The sequence below is a fragment of the Alligator sinensis genome, unplaced genomic scaffold (genome assembly GCF_000455745.1).
Source record: "Alligator sinensis unplaced genomic scaffold, ASM45574v1 scaffold215_1, whole genome shotgun sequence".
Taxonomy (NCBI): domain Eukaryota; kingdom Metazoa; phylum Chordata; order Crocodylia; family Alligatoridae; genus Alligator; species Alligator sinensis.
In genome coordinates this window covers 1,329,265-1,356,501 of record NW_005842259.1, presented here as the reverse complement: position 1 = coordinate 1,356,501, position 27,237 = coordinate 1,329,265, and the positions used below count along the sequence as shown (strand labels likewise).

The following is a 27,237-nucleotide window of genomic DNA, read 5'->3' as shown; positions in this document are numbered from 1 at the left end:
CTCCAATTTGCTAGTGCCTTAGGTATTCACATTCGCATGACATCCCTGGGACAGATATAGCAACGATAATATGTAAAATGAAAGATGACAAAAAATACAGATATTTGCTATGACAAGTGAAATGAAGAGCTATCTGATAGAATGCTTGCATCTTCCATCCATTTCCTCTCCACCAGTCTACTCATCCCTGCTTGCTGGCCCTCTTCTCTTACTGAATACACTGCCCCAGCTACTTGGTCCCCTGAACGCTTCTCTTCTTGATGTCTCTGCTGATTGATAGTGCTATTCCTCTCCACCTGATGTAGCAATGTTTAGTAGAGACAATTTAGTCTGCCTAGCTCTTTTTCATAGCTAATTTCTTTCATAGGTATCTGCACTCTTTTTACCAGTAAAAGCTCGGGCACCTACAGCTACAGCTAGACACAGGAACAGTTAGCACAACATGAGCTGTTAGCCCTCTAACAAGCCAGCAAATGCACTAGGGACCACAATGTAGGAACTCCTGTTTCAAAGTGGTTTGCCAGACTGTTTGTGCCATCAGCATGTTGAAACCATAAACACTGAGCCACAAGAATATAATTATGCACAGCCAGACCCTTTGGGGAGGTGGGAGGGAGTGTACACACAAAGGAACTTTCTGTTTAAAACACGAGAGATTACTAGTGTGCTCTAGGGACACCCACCCCTGCCCTCAACAAAAAAAACCCATCTCCAGCTGCTGTTCATATAGTGCTGAGAATTGCTTCTCCTCACTAGAGTTGCAGTGACTCAACTGCCAACCCCAAAACAAAGTTTAGACGTTCTCTGCAATCTCTCTTCTTAATCAAATCAAGGGAAAGGGTAGTTTGCATAAGGAATGTTTTCAGACTAGTTCTAACTTTTAGTTCTCGTCAGCAAAGTTTCCAGCTTCACTTCAGGGCCAGAAGGTTAAACGTTTCTCAATGACGCAGGCTCCCTTTGCGAAACAGCGATGAGGAAGAAGTCTAAAAACAAATCCCACTCTTCCCAGGCACTAAATCAAGGACCAAAACAAACAAATTACTGCCTCTCTCTCTGTCTGGAAGAGAGAGAGAGAGTAGAGCAGTGTACGCCACTCATCCTGCCAGTGAGAGGCAGAGGCCCAGAATGAGGCATGTAGGAGAGAGATGACAAGCATGTTGCAGGAAGCTTAGCCTGATGTGGAAGCTAAATGTCTCATAAGTAAACATAAAGTGTTACTGCAAAAATTCTGCAGCTTACTCTTAAAGCAGTATTTCTGTGAAGTCCCTGATCTGCATTAGCTCCCTACTGATCTTTAGGTAAAATTTAATGATAGTGTTTTGATTGCAAAAGGCTTCAAACTGGAATTTTTTTGAGACCACCTTAAACATGCCACTGCCACAATCAGCTGGAAAGGCTCAAACTGGAGTTCCTAGATGTCACTGGAAGCAGAGGTTTCTCCATAAGGAACTCACAGATCTAGAAGCTGCTTCCTTTTGGTTTGAAACAGCATGGTCTTCATTGCCTTGACCTTCAAAATTTTGCTGCAAAATGTATCCATATAAAACTTTGCAGGAAGGAAGCAGCACGAAGGGGCTCGAGTCTTGCATGAGTTCTTGTGCGAGTTAAGGTATATAAAAGGTGAGGGCTGATTTTGTCATTTGTGATCAGAAATACTTAGCATATTAGCTATGTACCTGGCAAACGCATTCTATAAGAATAAAAATTATCCAGATTTTATTTAAAAAAGATGCAAAACACTTTCCTGTGGATGACAGATGGAAGTAGCATCCTGATTTTGGACACTGAAAGAGTTGGGGAGCATACACAGAAGTCTAACAGAAATGGAAATAGCATCAAACCCATTCCCCTACCTCTGCATTATTTCTTCACTATAGCTCAGATATAGGAGTTTGTCAGTGGGAATCAGTGACTTTTCAGTGTTGTGCCAAAAAAAACCATCAGAAGAGGAAGATGACAAGACAGACAACAAACAGTAGGTAAAACTTTTCTAGGCTAATCTGCACGCTCAAAGCCTTGCTTCCTTCCATTGGGATTCCAAGAAGATTCTGCTCATAACACCCAGGAAGTCTGACAAGTATCCGGGTGCTTAGAAGCTTCATGTTAAGAAAGAGGATAACAAGAGTTCCCCATGTCACGGGAGAATCTACCCAACTCAAGACCTCCATATATAAGAAACTGTTTTCAAATATGGTGAACGCTCTTATTCTGCCTCGTATTAATTCAATTTATAGAGATATTTAATCCAAGGGACATTTTGTAGACAACAAAATAGATAAAAATGGGTTTAAATCTGGCTCTGAACAATCTGGAAATTAGAAAGTTTTCTAACTTTCAGAGGACTGAGGTCCTTGAAAAAAAATCTAGGTAGAGCTATGAAAACAAAAAATTTCACTATTTAACTGGAGCTCAATAAGAGGTTACACGACATGGCTGACTTTGACTGGAGGCCCCATCTTATGTCCCTGTGATCTCATTCCAATTTATAACCAAGTTAAGGCAGCTGTAAACCGATTGACATGACTGACAGTCTGAAAAAGCCCTACTATTGGAACAAAGAGCGCTATAGGTTTGAACTGTGGAATATCAACACAGGGCTTCAAGACATCAGATGATGCTACAAATTTGAAAGAGGATGGCATGAGGAGTAATGGCATGAGGAGTACTGGTCAAGGTCAAGATCTAGCCATCTAGAGTCCTTATGAACTGCATGAATGACAACTGGATCAAAGGCACTGGCATTGTCATTAGAACTGTGCATAGCTCCTTCCACCAAGTTATCCAACTTCAGACCAAGTCTAATAATCCTGAGCTGTGACATTTAGGAAAATTCATATCTGTCCACATCACTACTTGGGGCAGCAGTGACAAACCCAGTAGTATAAATGCAGTGTGGGCACTGTTGCTGCATCATGTAAAAATAAACTTTCCATGGTTTCTATCATGAGGGGAACAATGCAGCTATGTGGTTAGACACCCTTCATTTCTCAGGTCAAAGAAACACTGAGTGTGTGAATTACTAGGCCTAGGAAAAGGGGCGGAATGCATACCTTTCAAAGCTGTAGGCTACCGATCCTTTTCTGAATTGAGACAATTACCTAGCCACAGAGACCCAATATAACATATGCTCATAATGGTGATCCAGATACCAGGTGAGAGGCAGGACTCAGGAAGATGACGCAGTCAGCAAGTGTGCATTGATTTGAATGGAAATAAATTTGAATGACCAATTTTAAATCAAGAGTTACATAAGTAAGCAGGAAATCAACTGAAGCTATTGATTTTTATTGTGTTTTGCATTTGTGCATCAGCTATTTCCCCAAAGAATAGCTGATTCACACTGGCTGGTAATGACTAAAATATGCAGAGTTGAAGCTAACTATATATAACCTCCACACAAAGCAAAAAGGTACCCATATTTACATGTAAGCAATTGTATAGCCTCCCATACATTTCTTTAGATTCTTAACTTGTGCATTTTACTATGTTAGAAATTAGTGAACATTTCCTTTTTACTAGATTTTTTTTTTTACTTGCGTGTCATAGTCCATTTAGATAGAAAAGTGGAAGTGAACTGAAATACACAAACATTTAAAATTGTTCTTTATTATTAAAATGAAGCTACCTTAAACTTGTTTTTAGATAATATTCTGGATTAGTAAGACATGTTTTATCATTAAAAATGTATGCGTCAAACAGATGACCTTGCCTGTGATTACTGAACAGAAATGGATTTCTCTCTGTTCAATGCATGCTACAAAAATTTTACAAGCAGTATTTCTCTCTCCCATGCTTCATTTTTGTTCTTAGAGTGGAGGGAAAAAAAAGCATCCCTTTTTCAATTCCCAGATCATATCCCCAAGTTAAAAGCCAAGTCATTCGATAAATAGAAGAAATGAAGAGAGCACTCACTGTACCAGCAGAAGAGCCTATTGCTCTCAAAAGCTGATTTAGCAGTTCAACAAGCCGTTTCTAAGCAACTTCAATCACTCTGATGGTCTGACTTGAAGACTTCAGGACATATGCAGTGCTTGCATATTATATTAAGATGTAAATGTATTATGATGCATTAAAATAGACTTTCAAATTTAAAATTTCAAATGATTTTATTTTTAAATTTAAGAATGGTTCAGTTGTACTGCAACTATTAGTTGCAGAATGAACAATGCTCACACTTCTGATCTGACTGACAACAAGATGCAGAACAACGTGGTTACTCTGCAGTTAATTACAGGAATAAAAAACACATAAAAAAGGTTGTGTTCAAGTCTTTCATGAATGGAATTACTTAGTAAATGTGGTGGTTCAGGGGTGGGTACCCCCACTTCGTTTCTGGCACAAGCTAAGAAACAGACCTTCAAGCAGCCAGTGGATCTGGCGTAAAAGTTTCCACATTTAAAAGTGTACTTCAAGAAAGTCCCATTTGCTGCTTCGGAAAGAATTCCCATTCCATGCTGACAGCAAGGCTTGCATAGCTTTGTTCAGCCTCCTCATCACGTGGAGAATTCTGGTTATAGGCCAGGGAAAAGCCTATGGTCTCATTGTACCACAATTCAAAACACTGACCTGAACCTTCTGCTGCAAATACACATCAGGAAAGCCTACCACCATGCTGGGAATAATTCACTTTCCTCCAGATTTGTTATTCAGGTGCAAAGGCACAGACTTTCAGATGCCACTGACAAGGCCCAACATTCAGAATCTGGTTTAAAAAAACATGGCTATTTAAAAGTGTACCAGCCAGCTATGTTTTCCCATATTTATTAAACCAATAGAATCTCCTATTGGGCAGGGAAAAAGTAAAACCAGTCTATCTAGTTTTGCTGTTCAAACCAAATGACATTTTAAAAAGCGCAGGGGCAAATCTGAATTTTAAAAAGTTTAATAATTGGAAGTGTAAGAAAAAAAATCCTAGCTAATACGATTTCTTATCTGGCTCTGTTCCTTCCACTTTGGTGCAAACAGGACATGTTTTTATAACAACAACAAAACCACCATTTAACTGAAAGGCAAGAAAAGACTATCTTTAAGCCCAGAAACTGCAGCACTGATACTGTCACTTAAGGGAGAGGTAAGGGAAAGATTCTTTCCGTCTGTGAAAATTCAGACCAAGCTGACCTCTCTGCACAGTGCATGAAGTCAGTTTATTATCTAACACACACTACAGCAGCATTATTTGGACTTGCTGCTTGTAAAAAGAAAAAAGCAGCAGGGACTGGAGGGTTTTTGGGGAAGGCAGGAAGAATGGTTTAAGAATCTGCTTGGTTATTATGTACCCAATCTGTCAGAAGCACCATTTAGGCCAAAAATGAAATAGTCTACAGTAGATGAGTAAGCTTTTAGGCTCTGTTCAGGATGGGGGCATTAGTCTTATAATTTCTCTCTCCTGGGACACTCAGACAAACACAAAATTAAACAAAGTACCTGCATGTGTGTTGTTTTACTAGTTTACAATTTAATAAAAGCAAAACAGGCATCTTATCTTCCATATACTCAGGAAAGCACTTCCGTATATTTAAACTGCATTTTTAATGGAGCAACATAACCCATTCCAGTGGTTGTACCACTGTCAATAAAGAGGAACACATCTCTGCATGAATTTTATGTAAAAAGGAGAGTATAATGTTTGTTTCAGCAAATACGTAAATCTCATCTGGACCTATTAAACCCAAATCCAAAAATGTTTTCTGTAAAATCATTCTGCAAAAACAGTAAATTTAGCACATTTTAACTTTAAGATTACAAAGATATAAAAACAAGCAGTTTATAAACTCAATTACTAACCACACAGCTGTCTTCTCTGCAATGAAGCAAGCCTTGTAACACCACATGAACAACATACAAGACAAGACAGAAACTGAAGAATGGTATACTCCAAAGGTACTCAGCCTTTTGGTCCCACAGACCAGATGGGTGGTATGGTATGTGCCCAGTCCTTCCTACAGGGATGGGGGCCCACGCTGCCACACCTGCTGGGACAAGGCCCTATGCCACCCCCACCCAGACCCATGCACCAGGAAAGGCTTTGCACCACCCCTGCCCAGCCCCATGAAGGCTGGATGAACACAGCACTAGGTGCCAAATCTGGCCTGCAGGCTGAAGATTGAGAACCCTCACTGCATGCAACTGCAAGTGCATAATGTAATTTGGAGACACACAAAGTAGAAAAGAAAAAAAAAAGAATGGCAATTTAACCAGAATATTAAAGCTAAAATCCATTAAATTCTTGCAGCGGGCATTATGACAATCTCTAAGGGACTGCAATAAGATATCAGCAACAAGTCTACAAAAGGAGGTCAAAGTTTGAGTGTACGTTACTTTGCTGATGCGTGCACACACTCTTCTCACAGATTGCTAAAAATAACTAACAGAAAGAGACTCTTGAACAGTCTTACCATTTTTTATAAAATAATTTCACTTTCCGTTTGTTAAACAGTCAGGTCTTCCATCTTATAAAACAAGTTCTAAGAGGTTCAGTCAACTAAAACAGAATTTTAAAGTATTAAAAAGGTCCCCTATTCTGCCAAGAATGCTGGATAATACAAACACTGAAGTTTAATAAATCTTCCAAAAAAGAAAAAAAGAATTAAAAAAAACGTGAAAGGGATTTAAATAAGCCTGACTGTTCCCAGAGCATTATTCCAATATGGCTAAGCATTAAATGAGGTCCAACACGCACAATGCTGAAGTCAAGAAACACTTCCTCATCCCTAGAAGGAATGTATTAGGCCAGGGGTTGGCAACCTCTGGCCTGAGGACTGGTTCTGAACCTCAGGGCCATTAGATCCGTTCTGTGGATGTGGGGTTTCAGAGGCATATCTCCACAAGGAAGAGTACTGGCTGGAGGGACCCCTCTCCCCTCCCACTCTCACCCCAGGCAGGTTTTAGTATCTACGTGCCTCAGATCCAAGGTGAGATTGCTATGCCGGTGCTGTTGCGTAAAGGCTGAGGGCTGGCAGAGGACCAAGACCCAAGTAAGTAGGAGCTGGTATACATCCAGTGGGCTAAGAGCTTAGTTCTGGCCAGGGGGTGCTTCGGGTTTTGGTTTGAGTTTTGACCAGTGGACTGGATTTGGGACTGTAGGGAAGGTTTGGAGATCCCAGAATGCCAGAGCAGCACCCAAGGCTTGCACCTACAGGGAGCAGAGCGCAAGCTGCAGAGGAGCCTGGAGGGGCTGAGACAAGGGGCAGGGGCCCAGATTTAGAGGGTTTCTACAAGTATGTTAGCAATAAGAGAAATATCAGGGAAAAATGTGTGTCCCTTACTGAATGGGGGAGGCAACCTAGTGACAAATGATGTTGCCAGTGGGTCAAGAGAAGTGATTATTCAGCACTGGTGAGGCCACATCTGGAATACCGTGTCCAGTTTTGGGCCCCCCCACTACAGAAAGGATGTAGACAAATTGGAGAGCCCAGTGGAGGGCAACAAAAAAGGTGAGGAGGCTGGGGGACATGATTTATGATGAGAGGCTAAGGGAGCTGGACTTATTTAGTCTAGAAAAGAAGAGAATAAGAAGGGACTTACCAGCAGCGTTCAACTACCTGAAAGGGGGGGGGGGGGGGGGGGTTCAAAAGAGGATGGAGCTAGACCAGAGGTGGCCAAAATATGGCCCGTGGCCTGGATCCAGCCCACGGGGCCCCTAAAAAATTTAGAAAATGAATATTTATCTGTCCTTGGTTCCTGTAAAAAATGACAGGAGCCAGGGGCAGTAGGACCCAGGGGAAGCCCTGGCAGGCTCCTGCAACAGCAGGGCCCGCCCAGCCCCACCCCTTCAGCTGGAAGCCCCAGCAGGGACTTCTAGCCTGGGACCATGTGACTGCACCAGTGCCAAAAACTCAGGAAAGGGGGGGGGGCTGGCGCTCTCTGCTGCAGCTGCTCGCAGCCCATGCAAGGCTGTTCTGAGCAGGCACAGGCAGCCCCACATGGGCTGTGAGTGGCTGCAGTGCAGGGTGCTGGCCACAGGGCGGGCAAGGGGCCACTTTTCCCACGCTCAGCACCAGCTTGTAACCTGACCCCACTGCCAGCCTGGGCCCTGCGCCAGCTCTAGGATTGCCCATCAGGGCTGTGCCAAGGCGGCAGTTAGTGTGGAGGAAAGCGCCCCCCCACCCCCCACCTCTGTTTGCCGCACTGAGCAGTGTTTGCTGCTGCTGCGCACCTGGAGCTTGCGCACTGGGCAGCACAGAGGCGGTGGTGGCAAACACTGCCTGGCACGGGAAGCGGTGGGGGCCACTTTCCTCTGAGAAGACTGAGTGGAGATTTAATAGCAGCCTTCAACTACCTACAGGGAGGGTCCAAAGAGGATGAAGCTAAACTGGTCTCAGTGGTGGCAGATGACAGAACAAGGAGCAAGGATCTCACATTGCAGCAAATGAAGTTTAGGTTAGATATTAGGAAACATTTTCTCACTAGAAAGATAGTAAAGCACTGGAACAGATTACCGAGAGACGTTGTGGAATCTCCATCCTTGGAGGTTTTAAAGACTTGCCTAGACAAAGCCCTGGCTGAGATGATACAGGTAAAGCTGGTCCTGCTTTGAGCAGGTGGTTGGACTAGATGGCCTGCTGAGGTCCCTTCCAACCTTAATTTCCTATGATTTTACGTATGGGGCAGGACACGAATACTAATAAGACACCTGATTGACAAAAGTTGAACTGCCTTTGGTATTCCTCCTACCCCTCCCATCCAATTCTCCTACCCAGGTCCATGATCTAGAAGCTTGCCATATACTACCATTATTATCCACAGCAGTTTGAAAAGTCTCCATCTTTAACCAAGGAGACACTGCAGTAAAGAACAGCAACTATACATTAACTCATCTGGATCCTTCATCCTTCTGTCATTTCTCACACTCACCACTGCTTGTATGAACCCATTCACACTAAAGTAGTTCCTGCTTAAAAGTTTTAAACAGCGACTGACTTGGCAGGAAAGAGCTAACATTTAGGGTAGAAGGTGATCTGTTTGTATCCCTAACTGCACTGTCTAAGAATGCCAAGGAACTGCCTCATCACTGTGTGACTCATGCTTGATGACCCAGGAACAGCAGAGGTGAACTCCAGCAAAGTCGCATCCAGAACTTTTTAGTTAGAGAGGGAGATGGTATGACACGTACAAGGCCAAAAAACCATAGCAGGATCATAATTTATACGGAGAGGAAAAAAGAGCCACACCCAAGGTAAGCTTTTAGGAAAAAGAAAACAAGAAAACACTCCCCGTTTTGGGAAGGAGTTTCTCCACCTCTACTGTTCTTTTCCTCTGGATTCCTTCCTATTTTTTAATATTTTAATATTTTTTGAAGTATGATGACCAAAAATTGGACACCCAGAGGAGGCCTCAGAAGTGATAAACTGAATTTCTCAAGTTTTCTTAAAAACATGCATAAATTCAATAAAAAGATCTTCTTAGACTGAACATTGAGATTTGTCTATGATGCACAAGGGGGGGAAAATCCAAGTAGAAGCAAGGCAGACTGAGGTAAGATACTGCTTCTAGTTTATTGAAGAAAAAACCAGCTGTGTCTTACAGGGTCTCAGGCAAAAGTGGCCACACTAATGCAAAACACTGTTCCTGCAGAAAAGACTGCTTGGGTCAGAGGCTGCCTTGTTATGCATGTTCTGCCCAGCACCAAGCATATTCTTAGTGCTTAAATACCGGCTCTGAAAACAGCAGATCACAAGTAAAATCGCTGGAGGATAGCCAAACAAGTATAGGGCCTACACCAGCTTCCTGTAACTTTAAAGAATAAGGATACACGCATCTTAGCCAATAGGCAGTTCCCATGTTACACCCCACTCGGCCCTCCACCAATACAGAAAACAGAGAGGGGGCCTGATTTCTTTGCCTCCGGGGGATGTGTTACAGAATCAAAGCCCCTTGCCCACACAGGAAGGAGTACAGCAATGTGTCAGAGCTGGAAAATACCTCCCACTTTTGGTGGAAGGCCATCAGATAAAGGGAGATTATTAAGTTCCACTTAATCTTTACACAAGTTTCACAAAGCACAGGAAGAGAACAACTAATTGGAAACTAAAACCACACAAGCAATTTTAGAAATTGTTCTAGCTTTCTAAAAAAGCATAACAAAAATAAAGGTACAGAAATGGTAAAAGATACATTACAAGAGCCATTACCACACCAGGAGAAGGCAAAAGAAAGGAGCTCCTTAATACATTTAGAGATAGCTGTGTTTGAGATTTTCTGCACTAATTATTTCCTCCCAACAATTAGAGGATAGAAATGGGAACTAAGACACTCAGACTATTACAGATTCTAGTGATATGCTACACGACTTGCTCTGCCTAGATCTGCATTTTAGTTTCTAGAAAGTGGACATAATCTTTAGGCATGCCATGAAACTTCATGTTTATAATGACTTGCAATCCTCAAATGAAAGGCACTATAGAAGTACACAATATTATTATGAACAAGCATCAAGCCCCTTCTACTCTTCTTTGACTAATCCTCATGCCTGGATTTAGTACAAGTCTCAATCATTTTCAGGATCCAGCTATGATGCCACACAAAAAGGATGACATCATTTGGAAGAAAATGCTACCAAACAAGATCAGATTAATTCTCTGAGTAAGAAGAGATCCAGTAAACCATAAAGCAAGATGAGGAGAGTTGTAAAACAGCAGAGTCCTTCCAAAAATACCATTCAACATTTCCTCTGAGGTGTCAATAGAACTTTCATTATCAATCATTAAAACCAAGCTGATAATTGTTAACTGTTGTTTTAGAAAAACAGAAGTGGTGAGCTTGTCTCAAAGGGATGCTCTTTAACTTTAGAGCCCCAGGTTAGGATTTTTTTAATTCTTGAGAGGGAAAGTTTAATTTATAAAATTTAAGAAGATTAGAAGGAAGAGAAAGATAGTTTCCTCTCTTTAGACAAATGCTCAAACTATAACATCCCATATGTGGTTGACGATAACACTCATGAAGTCATCCCAGTTCTACTTTTAGGTCTGCTTTTATACACAGCACCATGCACCTTGCAGGCTCTCCCGAAGTATTCATACACACCATGATTGTAGCATACTACAGATATTTAGTTAGTAGTAAATGGTTGACGGTGCTCTACCTGACTGGACTGTCATCATCAGCATCTCCGGTTCCAGCAGAGTCATGTTGATCCCTTTTTCAACAACCACAATCCATTAAAAATAAGCAAGTCAGGTGGAGGAATCCCAACTCAGACTTGATCAGAGCTTCTGTGAAATGCACATCTTTAGATTCCACGCACTCAGGTCACCGAGACAACTTGTCTCTTTCCCCGTTGCAGTTCCCGGCTTATTCACCACACATGCAAGTTGGGACAGCCCAGAATCAAATTACTACTAGGAAGAAAATGAAAAATACTAGGGCTGGAACTTAAGATGCATGGTTTGCAACAATGAGCTCCACCCCACGTTGCTCTCGGGGGTGGGGGGTACAGACTCTAGAAAGTACACTGTTGTTTTTTCCACTTTTGAGAAAGGCACATGAAGATGTCTTTGAGCTTTCAATCCTCTACAGGGCTCTGCTGATGAGGCAGTTTTATTGCAAGAACAAGGAGACTGCATTAACATAAACAGTCTGAACTAGGAAACAGTAAGACGAAAAAATACACTATACATAACCCACCAGTCTGAGAGAGATTACTTCATTCTTCAAGCGATGTGAAGAAATAAATCTAGGAAGTTGGTAATGTTGTTCCCATTCCCTTTCTGGCTATAGAACTTGAGGCACTAAATGCCAGGGTTAGAGCGTTTAGTAGAATTAAAGGTTAGTTTAAAAGAAGGAAAAAAAAAAAAAAAAAAGGGGTTGTCCTCGCTCTAATCTTCTCCATTCCACATCCTGGACCCCTTCCAATCCTTTCAACCCTAAAGGTAAAAAATTAAACACTGCTTGCCAGGCTCAGATGATACAGGCAACGTGGCCTAGGATGGAAGGTGGATCTTTGATTGCCAAAATGTTGCCTGAAGATTTAAAAGATAAGTTGACCCATCTTTACTCACTGCATCTGCACTCACTCTTAACAGAGGCAAAAATACAATTTCAATCTCTAAGGAAAATGGCAAGTAATTTGCTAGCTAGATAATTTAATTCAGTGAACCACTTCCAATTTCTGTCCCAGGAGCAGCTCATCCCTTGCTTCCAATCACCACCCCCCACCCCCCAACTTACTGACAATACCCATTAAGTCATTTGCCAGTAAATACAAATATTTATTTCTGTGCACCCAGAAAACACTAAGAACCAAATGGACAAATATATGGTTTCCCTTTCAAGCAAAGCTCTCTGTGGTTGGCCAAATTCTCATTTTGATAGAACCGTATTGACGAAGGAATGGCTTCACACCTCTTGTGTTCTGACTCCTAACCACCGATGAACTTAAAATAGCTTCAGAGCTGCTGTAACGCTCAAATGCAACAGGCCCCCCTAACAGCTGCTCCACAGCTGAGAATAGCCAGAACACAGGAGGTTGTTGCAGCATTTCCAGAACGGCAAGAGGCAGTTCGAGGTGCGTTCCAGCTTCTTGAAATAACCCAGGGCAGCCCCCTGGGCAGTGGCATTCCAACAGGGCCGCTGCACTGGTTTTCCAGCCCCTTTGCCCTGATAAAGTAGCATAACGGGATCAGAATGCAGACAGTTTGGTTCCAAAACACCACATTCAGCCTAAATACCACTCTACATAGTTCTAGTGTCCAGGCTTACACTATATGAAAATGCAAGTTTCAGAGAAATACTGTATAGCAGAGATGAAGTGGGGATCCGAACCTTGAGAATTTGCCCAGGGTTCGTTCACAGAAGCAACTCGCAACAAAAAAACAGAACATCCTCTGGCAGCAAAGGAGAAGCCATTTCCAACAGAAACATTGTGAACTTTTTTGCTTGGAGAGATGGAAAGGAAGTAGTTCCCTTTCTCTTTCAGAAAGCATGCCCTTCCATACTCTGGAAAGCATTATTTTGCATCCTGCAAGTTACTCAAACACGTTCTCAAGTCCTCAGTATGGTGCTGGGCACACCAATCAGACATGCATAAACGAATACTGGATTCAAGTTTATGTTCCTAGCCTGGAGCTATGAGCATCATTGCCATAAGCTAGTGCAGTAGAACGGAAATTATTCATATCCAGGTGTTTCTCAACCTGCTTAAGTCTCCAGCAGTTTACCTCGTCAGCCACTCAACTTTTTGCTGCAGCTTTTACTTCAAAGAGAGCTGTTCCTTTACTCAACTGGATTACAGCTGCAGCCCTGCACTGCTGATGGAGAAGGGGTGCCCTCTGAAATAAAAACCACAGCAAATACCTGGAGTACCCCAGTGGTCCAGCGCAGCTGTTTGCTGCAGTTGTACATACTCCCAAATACACCACAAACTTTGATATTCACAAGGGGGAATAACCAACCCTGCAAGTGTCCAGATTCTACCATGCAGCTTGGGAGGTGGTAGTGTCTGGGAAGTGCCACTTTGCACAAAGGAGACAGCTTTCCTGGAGGTACAGAAGCTTTCCTGGTACCTTTGTTCAGAGCTTCCCTTCCCCACACTTTTGTAGAGCACTGCAGAAATCATCCTTCAAAGGAGTGCTATATACCAGGGCAAGATTTTAAATCAAGAGAGCAGCAGTGCTCAACATTTTGGCCCTGTGCCACCCCGCACATCCAGCCCCCAAGCACCAGGAATCAGGGCCTTCACCACCTTATGTGCTCAATCTAACATGCAGGGCCACAGCCTATGGGGCTCTCCATGCACCCATGGGAAGCCCTATGGTCTGGATGACACTTCACCAGAGCCTCGATCTGGCCCAGAGGCTGAGCACTATGATCCCAGAAAAAGGCCACTGCTCAAGACTTGGATTTAGTTTGCACTGTATTAGCAGCCAACTGCTGCTACATAATGATGCAGTTATCTTGAGCAGAGAAGCCACTAGCCAATTTGATTAAAACAGGCCAAATGTCATCCTGCAAAGATTCTGTTTTCCCCCCAAGGAGGATTTCTGATCATTTGTCCTGCCATTATCATCAATTATTACTTACCACCAAAAACGATCATCAAATTCCTAAAATTAATTACTGCCCAATTCTGGTACTGGCTTAGTCAAGAGAGTGAATTCAATGCATTAATTAGGAACTTAAGTACATAGTATATCACCTTGATACTTCAAAATGTAAAGTCAAATGGAGACATGGGGAGAGTATAAAAACAGGGGAAGACAGAAAATAGTGGAGAAGGCAACTACAAAACTTGGCAAAAACATTAAAACACCACCACTAACTTAAGCAGAAGCAAACAACTTGACGTTGATGGCATGCTCAACAAAGCCACTACCTTAGTTGGTGAAAGTAGCCCTTAACGTTACCTAAATCTTTACTGTTCCCTTGGCACTATTTAAGAGCTTCTTTTTTTTTTTTCTTTTCGGGGTTTTGTTTGTTTGTTTGTTTTGGTTTGGGGTTGTTTTTGTTTTGTTTTGTTTTTTTAGGTATTTTAATATTATGTCAAGAGATTCCCATTTAACATTTTTTGTCAAGAGAGGCCATTTAATAACCCCCAAGAGATGGTTATTTTCAGTAAGAACTGGACCTCAAAGCAATGCTCAAAATCTTTGGATGAGGCACTGTGTTTATGGTCATTTGGCACGTGTGACCGAATAGCTCTCAACACAAGTTATCCAAGGCAGATTGGTTGTTCTTATACCAACATACTGTTCCTTTTACTCACACATTGTGAAGGGACAGCAAGCCCACTTGGAATGTGTGTGAAGCAGAAATCAGATCCAGTCATGAATTTCCTCTCAACTTGTTTGTAATACCACATTGAAATGTATTTTTATATTTAAATCTAAAACAAAAGCAATACTTAAAAGCCTGCCATTTAAAAAACAAGGCTTAATCAAGATAGTTCCTGAAGCCCTACCCACATTAGAAAACAGGCTTTAAAAAAAAAAAAAAAAATTCATGAAGAACACATCCCCTTTAACAGCTTTCAGTGTTAAGTCCAATTCCTCTTAACAAACACAAGCATCTGAAGAAGTTCACAAACCATAGTAAAAAACTTAAATAAGAGGATGGTTTATGATATGGTTCTTATAAAACACATACCATCTGTGCTGCTTTTTGCAACTGGTAGCTAAAAGCAGGTCACAAACCTTAGTAAGGTATTTGCTAACCCTATTTGAAAGCCATTTCTAACCTGATTGCAGACAATAATCACACTACTCTGAGAGGGCGAAGTAGCATATAAGATGGATAGATAAGGTAGAAATATCTACCCACACCACTCCTAAGCAGCATTCAAGGCGTCACGCTTAAAAAGTATGTAAGCGTATGAACAAACTACAGTATAGGAGCTTCTTAAAACACAGTTAAAAAAAAGTTCTTGCATTTCCAATGGGAAATGGTCCGTAGCAGCCAGGGTGGCAGCAATTTAATCCCATGTTGTAAATACAGTCACACTACACAAAGAGAGTTCTTGCTCATACCTAGGACACAGGATACAGTCTGTAGTCATACTGAAAACTCCCCACATCCCAACTGCCCCGGGGGTCCTGCAGGGTGTAAGCACCCCAGAGTAGAGTCAGCTCATAACACTGACAAGCTACTACAAGTTCTGTCCAAACCTGTAATCATCATGTTCTGGTGAATGATGTGATGGAAGACAGAATCATCCAAACGTCCCTGCAGTGAGAAAGGACCAGGGCAGCACCACGCTGTTACCAACACACTTTCCATGGCCTCAGGCAGAGGCGCAATTATGACTCCTGTTGACAACTGGACTGCAGGTAGTGGCCAATGATGTAATCATCAGCATCATCATGACAAAGCCAATGAGCTCATCTGAAAGTAACAATCAAACTGCACAAAAGTCCTAGGTCTGACCTCCTGTCTCTGGGGAGAGATAGGAAAGGCCAAAATACCATGATTACAGGTGACACTATAAAACTCTTAAAAACAGGAATCCCTCTGCAATGACCTTTTTGCTTCATTCTCCTGCTTAGATTGGCTAGCCTCATGCAATTCTGGGCTAAAAAGGAAGCCTGCTATGATTTGGGGCCTTAACAGAAATGGGTATAAAGCAGAAGGAAGAAACTAAATGCGAGTTAGGAAGACCACAGTAGAACACTGCTAGAGACAGAAACAGAGCTATTTTTTCTAGAAATCCATTTTTACCATACCAAGACTAGATCTTAATAGGTTAACAAAAAGTGTCAAAATATTTAACCAGTATGTTATATAGGAGTATTTCTCTAGGGCTACATAAGCTGTTGACCTAATCATCCTTTAATGCACCCTGAAAACCCCTGAACAGATTTTACTCTTTACATAGTTTTATCCAATACCAGCAACCCAGGTAAGAGTTTAGACCTCCAAAAATCATGGTGCTGGAGGGCTCAAAGATCAGTTATAACAAGAATAAAGGAAAGAGAAATCTAGAAAGGAATCCCTGGTTTGAAATATATACATCTTGAATCCTCCTCCTCTTTTTTTTCTTCTTACTACTTTTGGAATTAAAATCTGCCACACCAAAAGAAAAACATGTATTTAGTCCTGTTTTCTCTGGTCCCAGTGACATTCAAGGCTGAATGCTTGGAAGAAGGGGTAAAATTCTGGAAGAACAAAGGCCAACTGCAGACATTTCCTCAGCCTGATGAAGGGTATTTGTACCCAAAAGTGTGCAAAGAATATTTTTTTCCAACTGAGTTGGTCTAATAAAAAATATCATCAGATTTACCCAAGAACCTTGTCTGCCTATGTCCTTAGACCAACATGACTACAACCTATAACCCTAAAATCCTTTAATGCACTTAACTGCACAACACAGTACTGTGTGGAACGCTCTTTTTCATCTCAAATTACAAGCATTTTACGCCCTGAAACAAATATTGTTAGTGCAATTAATCACTGTTTTGTGCAACTGCAGTGCTATGTTTTCCTAAAGAAGATATACTAGGAAAGAAGTTTTCTGTAAATTTAAGGCACGTAGCAGGTTAACCATAGTTAAAATCACTCAACACAAATAGCTAGTTCAGCTCTGAGTCAGCAGAGCCTGCCTAGAATTGCAAATGTGAGAGCCTGTACCTCACACAGGAAGCCCCCCAAGAACATTTCCCCAATTCTGTCCCTCATACCCACTCAGCCCAAATCTTTCTCAGTGCCCCATTTCTTGGATTGGGTCAGCTGTCACAGAAGCAGCTCCCCTGCAAAAAAAAAAACAACAACCCTCCACCTTCTTTAGTTAACTGGACAGAGTTAAGAAACAGTCAAGCAATCAAATGCCATCCCAACTGGCAAAGCACTTCCAAAGGTATTTAGAGCAGTGATTGAAACCAGGAGGTACAAAGTCATACCTATATAGCAAAGAGCTATAACTGTACCTGTCAACATCTATAAAAAAAACCTTATGCAACTTCTGCCATCAGTGCCACTGAGTAAAGAACTCCACTTTAAATAGTCTATATTCTCATTCTAGGTTCCCTTCATTTTCAAGAACAAACATATTGATCCAAAATGCATTAAATATACTGCAAACCAATTCACTGCAGACTGGTAAGCCATTGTATCCTTTTACACCATGACCCTACCTAGATAATCTTGCATTTACAAAGCAACTTTCCTCCTTCAGAACTTTAATACACACATACCCTTTTTATCAAGCACCAAACACACACAAATGGCTTCTCCCAAAACTGAAACAGCAGCTCTTCAAATGCACATAGCAGCCCCTCACAGTTCGAGGAGAAAATAATATTTTATTTATATATTTTGTAGATATTTCATATATAAATAATATATAAAAATATAAAAGAAAATTTAAATTGGAATTGTGACACAATACTAGGGCTAACAGCTGTAATTTTCAAGAAAAATATTATCTTTAATACCAGGACTGTTGTGAGCCTTGGACTTTACATCTTATCTAAGGCAAAGATGATGCTTGAATTGTTTTCTTAATCAAGTTTGGCATCATTTCAGTATCAATTCAGTAACAGCCACCTAGTGAATCATTTCCTGCAGTTCCATGCTTTCCCTTGGGGAAAGCTGTGGAGAAAGAGGTGATCCCATTCAGCTGCTTTCCAAACCCAACCATGTTTAACTTATACAAGTCAAGTAGCCCGCAGGTTACAGCCAGGAGAATTATACTATAGTACACTTGTGTGCAAACTGATATGCCTGCTCTTTCCACACATTTTCTGCCATTCTTGTCCATCCACATAGTAAAATCTCTTGTCCAGGCTCCTCATCTTGTTTCAGGATGACCACAACATCCTTTTCTTTGGCCTTGACAAACACAATCTTGCCCCGATCAGAGCCATTCAGAATGGTGCTATAAGACCATTTTCCCAGCTCCTCACCTTGCCCAGATAAGGCTCTTGCATCCCTACAGTGGCTGCTGCTCCTCCTCGACTGCATTACACTGCAGCACTGTTCTCCATTTAGTCTCCTCTTTCTAAGGTTCTCGGGCACTTACACATGTGGGGAGCCTGCTCCGACGCGCTGGAAATCCAGCACTTCGGAGCAGAATTGAGTCTGCTAGTGTACATAGATTGATGCGCTCTGGCAGCATTGTATGTCATATGCATCAGCGGCGCAGCGTGCCTCTGCACTGAGAAAATGGCAGCAGCACGCTTTGAACTAAAACACGTTCAATGTGGTTTAGTTCAAAGTGTACCACCAACATTCTCAGTGTAGAGGCATGCTGCGCTGCTGATGCATGCTTTTGACGTGGCACCAAGCGCTTTTCATTAGCACAGCTCGCTAATTAAAAGCGCCCAGAGCTACGTCAGAAGCTCATGTAAAAATGCCCCTGATGACCTACCCCACCTCATCTAATCACCTCATATGCTATTGAGCAAGAAAAATTCCTGCCTCCAAGCAACTCATGATTTCACCACTACTTGCTAAATTTTCAAAACAAGCATCTAGGTGCTTTCCCCCTTCTTACCTGTCGTGCATGGGAACAGTTCACCATAAACAACCATAAAGCTACCTCATTATCCTCCAAATCTCTCAGCAGCACTCCCTGTCATGAGACTACAATAACGCTTGCCAAGCCAGGACCACTGCTTGTAATGCTAATACTATTTCTGTTTTATATTTCACACCTGTCTATAAACTCACTGCCCATCTTGTGCCAAGACCAAAATCCATGGGACAAGATTTTATTCTGTTTGTACAGCACTTTGATTCAGGATAATGGCTCTCAGGCAACCAAAGTAACAGTAAATGATTATGTATTTATTAGTGAAAAGGTTGGGAAGAATTCTCCTTTCCCTCTTCTCCCAAAGATCTATTTTACTTATGTTTTGGAAAAGAAACCAAAGGTTTGGCATAGCCTCCAAAAGAAACACACTACCCACTTTTGAGTCAGAAAAATGGACGAGCCAAATAAAATGTCTCTGTTGTAGACGAAGGCCCCAAGTTAACTATTACGAGTCATTTTTCCTAAATGTTGAGTAATAGCCACCACAGCCACATCAAAAAGTTTCCCAGGTTTTGAGATTTGTTGTGCTATGCAATTGTAAACAGATGGAGCCCAATCACGCAAGATGCTCAATACTTCACCCGCATTAAAGCGTTTAATATCTGTAGGCTCAGATTCCATGTAATCCAAATCCTTGGAGAAAGTCATGGTTTAGCTCTTCTGCTGTTTCTCAATTCAGGATCCTCCCTCCAGTCTCAGCCAGTCAGGGCAAGAAAGATTTCTCACTAGCCATAAACAAATCAGGCAAGAACTGCTGAAAGGAAATCGGTTTCCAGCTCCAGGATAGCTTAAGAACAAGGTCATACTTCCTTTGCCTTTATGTGTGAGTTCTGCACAACTGTTAGTCACCACACAGCATGTGGAAGCTATTTCTGCCATTTACACTGGACAATAACTAACAAGCACTCATTGCGAGAGTTCCTTGGACCTTTTGTAGCCAAACATCCATGACTGATCCTCCACTTCTGAGGTCAAAATCTTTTGACATCTGCTTCAGTTTCCCATAGTTATACCAGCTATAGATTATGAGACATTCATATGAATGACGTATTGCAAATAAGTAATACTAATCAGTAACCACAAGATGATTGGAGTTCAGGATGCAGAGGAAAGGAAGGATGGAGAGCAGCAAAATAAGGACCCTGGCCCTCAGAAAAGCAGACTTCGACTCACTCAGGGAGCTTATGGGCAGGATCCCCTGGGAAGCCAGACTGAGGGGGAGAGGAATCCAGGAGAGCTGGCTGTACTTCAAAAGATGCCTTACTGAGAGTGCAGGAACAAACCATCCTGATGTGCAGGAAGATTAGCAAGTATGGCAGAAGACAGCTTGGCTTAGTAGGGAACTCTTCAGTAAACTAAGTCACAAAAAGGAAGCTCATAAGAAGTGGAAACTTGGACAAATAACTAGGGAAGACTATAAGAGCATTGCTTGGGCATGCAGGGATGAAGTCAGGAAGGTGAAAGCACAATTGGAGTTGCAGCTAGCAAGGGATGTGAAGGGTAACAAGAAGGGTTTTTACAAGCATGTCAGTAGCAAGAGGAGAATCAGGGAAAGCGTGGGTCCATTACTGAATGGGGCAGGCAACCTTGTGACAGGATAAAGAAAAGGCTGAAGTGAACTGATTGCCTTTTTTGCCTCAGTCTTCACAGTGAAGGTTAGCTCCCAGACTACTGCACAAGGCAGTTTGGGGAGGAGGGGGAGCAGCCCTCAGTGCTGAAAGAACAGGTTAGGGACTACTAGAGAAGCTGGACATGTACAAGTCCATGGGCCCAGTTGGGAGGCACCTGAGGGTGCTGAGGGAGTTGGCTGATGGATTGTAGAGCCATTGGCCATCATCTTTGAAAACTCAAGGCAACCAGGAGAGGTCCTGGATGATTGGAAAAGGGCCCATATTTAAAAAAGGAAAAAAGGAGAATCAAAGGAAAAAAGGAGAATCCAGGGGCCTGCAGACCAATCAGCTTCACCTCAGCCCCTGGAAAAATCATGGCGCAGATCCTCAAGCAATTCATTTCTAAGCACTTGGAAGAGAAAAAGGTGATTAGGAACAGTCTGCATGGATTCACCAGGGGCAAGTCAGGATGAGGTGACTGACTCTGTGGATGTGGGGAGACCAGTGGATGTGGCATACCTTGATTTTAGCAACGCTTTTAATATAGTCTCCCACAGCATTCTTTCAGGCAAGCTAGGGAAGTAAGGGCTGGATGAATGGACTGTAAGGTGAACAGAAAACCAGCTGGAGCATCAGGCTCAGACAGTAGTAATCAATAGCTCGATGTCTAGCTGGCAACCAGTATCATCAAGTGGAGTGCCCCAAGGGTCAGTCCTGGGGCTGGTTTTGTTCAGTGTTGTCATCAACAACCTGGAAGATGGCACAGAGTGCACCCTCAGCAAGTCTGCAGATGACACCAAGCTGGGGGGAGTAGTAGATATGTTGGAGGCTAGGGCTAGGACTCAGTGTGACCTAGACAAATTAGAGGATTGGGCCAAAAGGAATCTCATGAGGTTTAACAAAGACAAGTGCAAAGTCCTGCACTTAGGTCGGGACAATTCCATGTACCAGTACAAGCTGGGGGCTGACTGGCTGGGCAGCAGCTCTGCAGAAAAGGACCTTGGGGTTACTATGGATGATAAGCTGAATGAGCCAGCAGCGATCCCTTGTTGCGAAGGCGGCGAACAGCATACTGGGCTGCATTGGTAGGTGTGTTGCCAGTAAGTCAAAGGATGTGATTATTCCCCTCTATTCAGCACTGGTGAGGCCACATCTGGAGTACTGTATTCAGTTTTGGGGCCACCACTACAGAAAGGATGTGGACAAACTGAAGAGAGTCCGCCAGAGGGCAACAAAAATGGTGAGGGGGGCTGGGGGACATGACTTCTGAGGAAAGACTGAGAGAACTGGGCTTATTTAGTCTAGAGAAGAGACGAGAAGAGACAAGACTGAGGGGGAATTTGATAGCAGCCTTCAACTACCTGAAGGGAGGTTTGAAAGAGAATGGAGGGCTATACTGTTTCTCAGTGGTGGCAGACAACAGAACAAGGAGCAGCGGTCTCAAGTTGCAGCAAGGGAAGTTTAGGTTAGATATTAAGAAGAATTTTCTCACTAGGAGGGTAGTAAAACACTGGAACAGGTTACCCAGAAAGGTGGTAGAAGCTCCATCCTTTTTTAAGGTTTTTAAGACCTGGCTAGACAGAGCCTTGGCTGGGATGATCTAGTTGGGGATGATCATGTTTTGAGCAGGGGGTTGGGCTAGATGTCCTCCTGAGGTCCCTTCCAACCCTAGCTCTCTACGATAATCAAAGCATGTGCTACACCAGCTTACTCCATCTACTGAAGGGTGGTTACGGGAGACAAACGTCACAGAACATTAATCCACTGTGCCACTTACCATTCTTCCTTTCACTTAGTGGGGGAAGGTTGGGATTTTGGCCATGATGGAGATTCAGGGTCAGCTCGGGCTGCAAGGAGAGCTCCTGCAGCTCATTGGCAACGGCTTCACTCTGGGGGCTTGGTGCTGCCGAAAGTGACACCAGCACCGGCTCATCATCATTTTCGCCTGCCCCTCCTCCGTCCAGCCCATTGCCAGCAATGACAGAAGGGGGCAGGCACACCACGCCGGAGAAATCCACTTTGGCTTTCGTGATGGCAACCTGCAAGAGAAACAACACAAGTTTGGATCTTATCATAGGGAGAGCTATCCCACTTCCATAACTGGACGTGGCATCTCTGCATTGAAGTCCAGGACACCACTTCTAGATGTAGTTTACTGTTTGCATTATTGCTGTCAACTCAGACTCAGTCATTCATACCCACTAAGCCTATTAGCCTCAAGACTTGCATGGCATTTTCCTGTCCTCAACAGGGTCATTCACTGTGCCCGATGATCAAACAAGCTACTAACCATTGTTACCCTCCTGTTTTTTATACAGCTCCTACAACAGTACTCCTAACCTTAGTTATATCTCCTCATTTTTTGAAGGAAGGAAAGACAGCATTAGTTTTATGGTGTTTAGCATCTGCCAATGAAACAAGTTTAATAAGAATTAAGGACTTTTCTTCCTTAAAATAAATAGATAATATAAAACTTGCTTGAAATCCCATCAAGGGAGTGAAAACAAGTGGAGTAATTTCAGGTAGTATACCCGTTTCTCTGGCTCCCAGATAATGTGATTTTCCAAGCACATCCACACTTTAAAATAAAATACTGGCCCTCTTCCCCCATTCTTAGGGTTACCATACATCTGGGTTTTCCTGGACAGGACCTCTATTTGAGTCCTCCTATCTCCATCAAGGCAGTTTTTTTTAAATATCAAAAAATATCCAAGATTTTGTTCTGCTCAACACTGAAGTTTTTTCCTGGCACTTCCCAGCCTGCCCTAGCAAGGAGCTGCTTGGGGCTGGGGGGAGTAGGGAGAGGGCGATTAGAGGTAGGGGGCATCACATGGTGGTAGGACAAGCCCCAACAGCTACATGCAAGTAAGTCTGGGGGAGGCCACGGCTTGTGGACCTTCCGGGGGGCCTGTGTGTATGTGCACGCACACACGTGTGTGGCAGGGGATGGGTGTGTGAAGGGGGGTGGGTACTTGTCAGCATTGGGGCTACAGCAGGGTAAGGGAGACACCTGCCCTCCCATGGCAGGGGAGCCCTTTGGGGACAGCAAGGAGCTGCACAGCCAGGCTGGCAGCACTGGGATCGGTGTCTGTGCTTGCAGGGGTGGGGCCACTGGGAGACACTGCAGGGCTGGGGGGAACAGGCAGCTGCAGGTCACAAGCACGGGGCACTGGCAGGGCCAGGGGGCTGCAAGTCAGGAGGGAGAGGCACCAGCATGGTCTGGTGGGAAAGGGTAGAGTACTGTGGGTCAGGAGTGAGAGGCAGCAACAGGGCTGGGGAGTGAGGGGGAAGGGCAGCTGTGGCTTGGGAGTGAGGGGCAGGGGTAGGGCATGGGTCTATCACTGTCCCCCCACCAACAATCATATTACCTGCCCCCCTCCCTGCAGGTCTCCTCTTTCTTGAAACTGGAAATATGGTTACCCTTCCCATTCTGCAAGCAACCCATACAAAGCGCAAATTAATTATGGAGGAAAAAAATAACTGTACATAAAGTAAAAAAGTGTTCCCTTGTAATTTCTGAGCTACAGTTTTTATAAAGTATAAATCAAAAATCAATTATGCAAACAGGCTATTCAAATATGTGCACATTTAAAACCCACATCTGTGTTCCCATATAGCTGCCTTTCAAATGGATGAATATGCAGGATGTAAATATAATCAGCTGGACAGCTTCAAGATGAGAACCAGTAATGAAAGATGTACTAACATTAACAGGAGTTTGTACTAGGGCATTCACATCCAGCTTTGATGGAGGTGAGGGTTTCCTGCATCTCAATCACTGCTGCTTCTACCTGTCCAGGCTCACAGGCCAAGACTGCATTAACTCTAGCTCTGCTGCAGCTATTTATCAGCCTGTAGGATTTTCAGAAGCTAAGCTTCCATTAAAGAAATGGAGATAACTATGAAGGCAACAAAATGAGATCTGCAGGAAATCCCTATCTATGTTTTGAAAACTATTCAAAACAGTGCAAAAGTCTCACCTAAACAAAAACGTTTCCCTTTAGAGATTAAACAGCAGGGGGAGTTCCGTTAAAGATAATTGTACTTTCTAGTCTTGGTTACTAGGGACAGAAATTGCACATAAACCAGTATAAGTGATCAGAAACCAGTTCAAATCTGTAACACAACAGAAGTTCAGTATACATAAACCTCTTTCAAAATAGTCGAAACCAGTTTAAAATAGATCTGGATGGATGTAGTTTTAGACTTAACTGCTTTAGGTTAAATCAGTTTATTGAACTTCTGTCCCAGGTCCCCTCCAGATTCAGAAGTTAACTCATAGTCCCTCCCGGATCCAGGATGCTTTGTACCTCCCCCACAAAATTCCCAGCCCCTTGCAGGGTGGGCAGCCTCGCCTTGGCCCAAGCTGTCTGCTGCAGCTGAGCAGGAAGGCGTGCTCTAGCACTCCCCAGCTTCTGGCCTGGGCCACAGCAGGCACATGGCTGCATTTCCAGAATCAAAAGAGAATCTGTTCACTTGCTTAGACTAACCTGCAAAGATTGAATGGATTCAGCCTCGGGGCTTTTTAACTGTCTGTACTTCGCTGATACGTGCATCAAGTCCAGCAGCCACTGTATTAACTGGTAACCTAAAACAGCTTGAAATGGATTCAAACAAACCCACCTTTTCGTGGGCAAGGCTTCAATCTTTGGCTAGGTACAGAGACATTCAAAAAGCCCGAGATGGAATCAATCTAACTTACGTGTTTTTTTGTAAGCAGCATAGTTTAGGTCAGTGGCAAACAGGACACACATCTGCCCTCTGGCTGGGGGGAGCGGGGGGAGGGGGGCGAGGCTGCGCACAAATCAGACTGGGTTCTGCCATTTTTAAACCAATACATGTGCACCAAAACTTCTGTTCTGTTACAGGTATAGCCCCATTTCTGATCACTTATACAGGTAAAAGTATGCCTGTACCTGGCTTGGAGCTTCCATTTCCCTGTTTTTCTTTGCTACCTCAAAGATGATGATTAATGTTTGCAAAGCACTTTAACAAGTAACAGCAAAGTGCTAAGCAGTAGTATCCTTGCCTCAGAGGAATGCATACCAAACGCTCAAACCATCACTTAGAATTGCTGCAATGTATACAGACTAATTTCAGCAATGCTGTCATAGCCATCCCTTGAATTCTGCATCATGATCTCAAGACAAACTATGGAAAGTTGGACGGATGGTCTCCAAGTACGTCAACTGGAAGGAAAAAAAAAGGGTGCTTGTTCTAACAAGAGAAATGAAATAGACCTAAAGTCAGCTACAAGATTAAGCATGTGTTTTACTTCATTTCATTTCAGCTAGAATAAGACTATCCTTTCCTTGATACATTTTCTAACAAATCTTGTTCATATTCATTTAAAAGCATAATTTCAAAGGTGATCTGCAAAGAGAAAAAATAATGGGTTTCCACACCTTTTGTTTCTTTATGATGTGAAAACAAAGCCTGAAAACTTTTCTCCCTCACTGCCTCCAAGATGTAGAATAGCAGAGTGTGATGGACATACAGACCCTGCATAGGCTGGGAAGAGTTAAACTGCAGTGGACTGTCAGCTCCACCCACTGCCCTTCTACTCATACTGGGCCTGACTAAATTTGACACATCTTCCTCATTTGGCAGCTGCCTAGAGAGGGACCTACTGCTATCAGTTCAGGAGAGAGGGCTGGCTAGAACAATTGTAAAGCAAGACTAAAGCCAGATAAAAATCGCCCTGACAGAGAGGTAGCTCAACACTAAACCTGATGTCAATAGTTAAGCAAGCCCCTAACAGGGGATGCCCCACCTGGGAGGAAGAGAGATGCAAACTGAGCACAAAGTGGGCAGATGAACAGCTTCAGATACAGTCGAGCTCAACTGGGATAAACTTACCTTATTTTGTCTGCTTAGAGACTAGAACAGTAGTGTTCGCTACCCCAGCAGAAGACAGAACTTTTGTAATGGCCTAATCAGAGCAACTGATCCACGACCACTGGTGTATCTACTGGGGGAAACCGAGGCAGAGAGATAGCAACATCCTGCCCAGTCTACCCATTGGGAAGCAGTGACCCCATAACAGATGCCTCCAAACCTTGCAGCAGCTAACAAAGAAGTTGGACTGGCAGTGGACTCATCTTACCTTCTTCCCTAGAAGATCCTTCCCCCTTCAGGTAGAGAGAAAGGATTCAAAGCTATCACACGTCATGTTTAAACTAACAAAAATAGGCAGCATGTCAAAGCATGTTCACTAAACATGTTTTAACATGATTTTAAAACAAAACTGGACCTGGAATAAGCAAACTAAATTGTATTTAAAACCATGTTAGCCAATACACTGTTTTAACGCAAAACTTGTTTTCCTAGTCTAGGCACACCTAGATTAGCCAGACACCGATCTCGGAGATACACACTCCCAAGCTACCACATGGAATTTAGCAGGATGACAAGGGTTGGGTTCCTCACAAAGGAGTTGCATATGAACCATGCAGATTTCCTTACTGCACCGCTCTTTCATCATTTTCCAACATATATATCTCCTGTTCTACTTGACGTGCCATTTAAAATTTGTATAGGAGTCTCCATCTCCCATTGCAGAACTTTATAAAATCCCTAAAAAGACAAAGTATCAGTCTAACAAATGCAGAATTCCTGGCTGTGCACAATCTTGATTGTTCCAGACCATGGCCCTGACTCCAACAAGTC

The 27,237-nt window shown here is 43.0% G+C and overlaps 1 protein-coding gene across 3 annotated transcripts in view; it reads right to left on the bottom strand.

Moving 5' to 3' along the window:
• MKL1 (megakaryoblastic leukemia (translocation) 1) overlaps positions 1-27,237 on the bottom strand; it is a 119,734-nt gene that overhangs the window by 85,203 nt on the left and 7,294 nt on the right. For 2 of the 3 annotated variants that reach the window (XM_025208880.1, XM_025208879.1), the window contains exon 1: positions 22,346-22,471. The gene's annotated coding sequence lies outside the window, so the exon portion shown is untranslated. Of the gene's footprint in view, positions 1-22,345; positions 22,608-27,237 lie in introns of those variants that run through there. The other variant, XM_025208882.1, reaches the window with a different exon arrangement.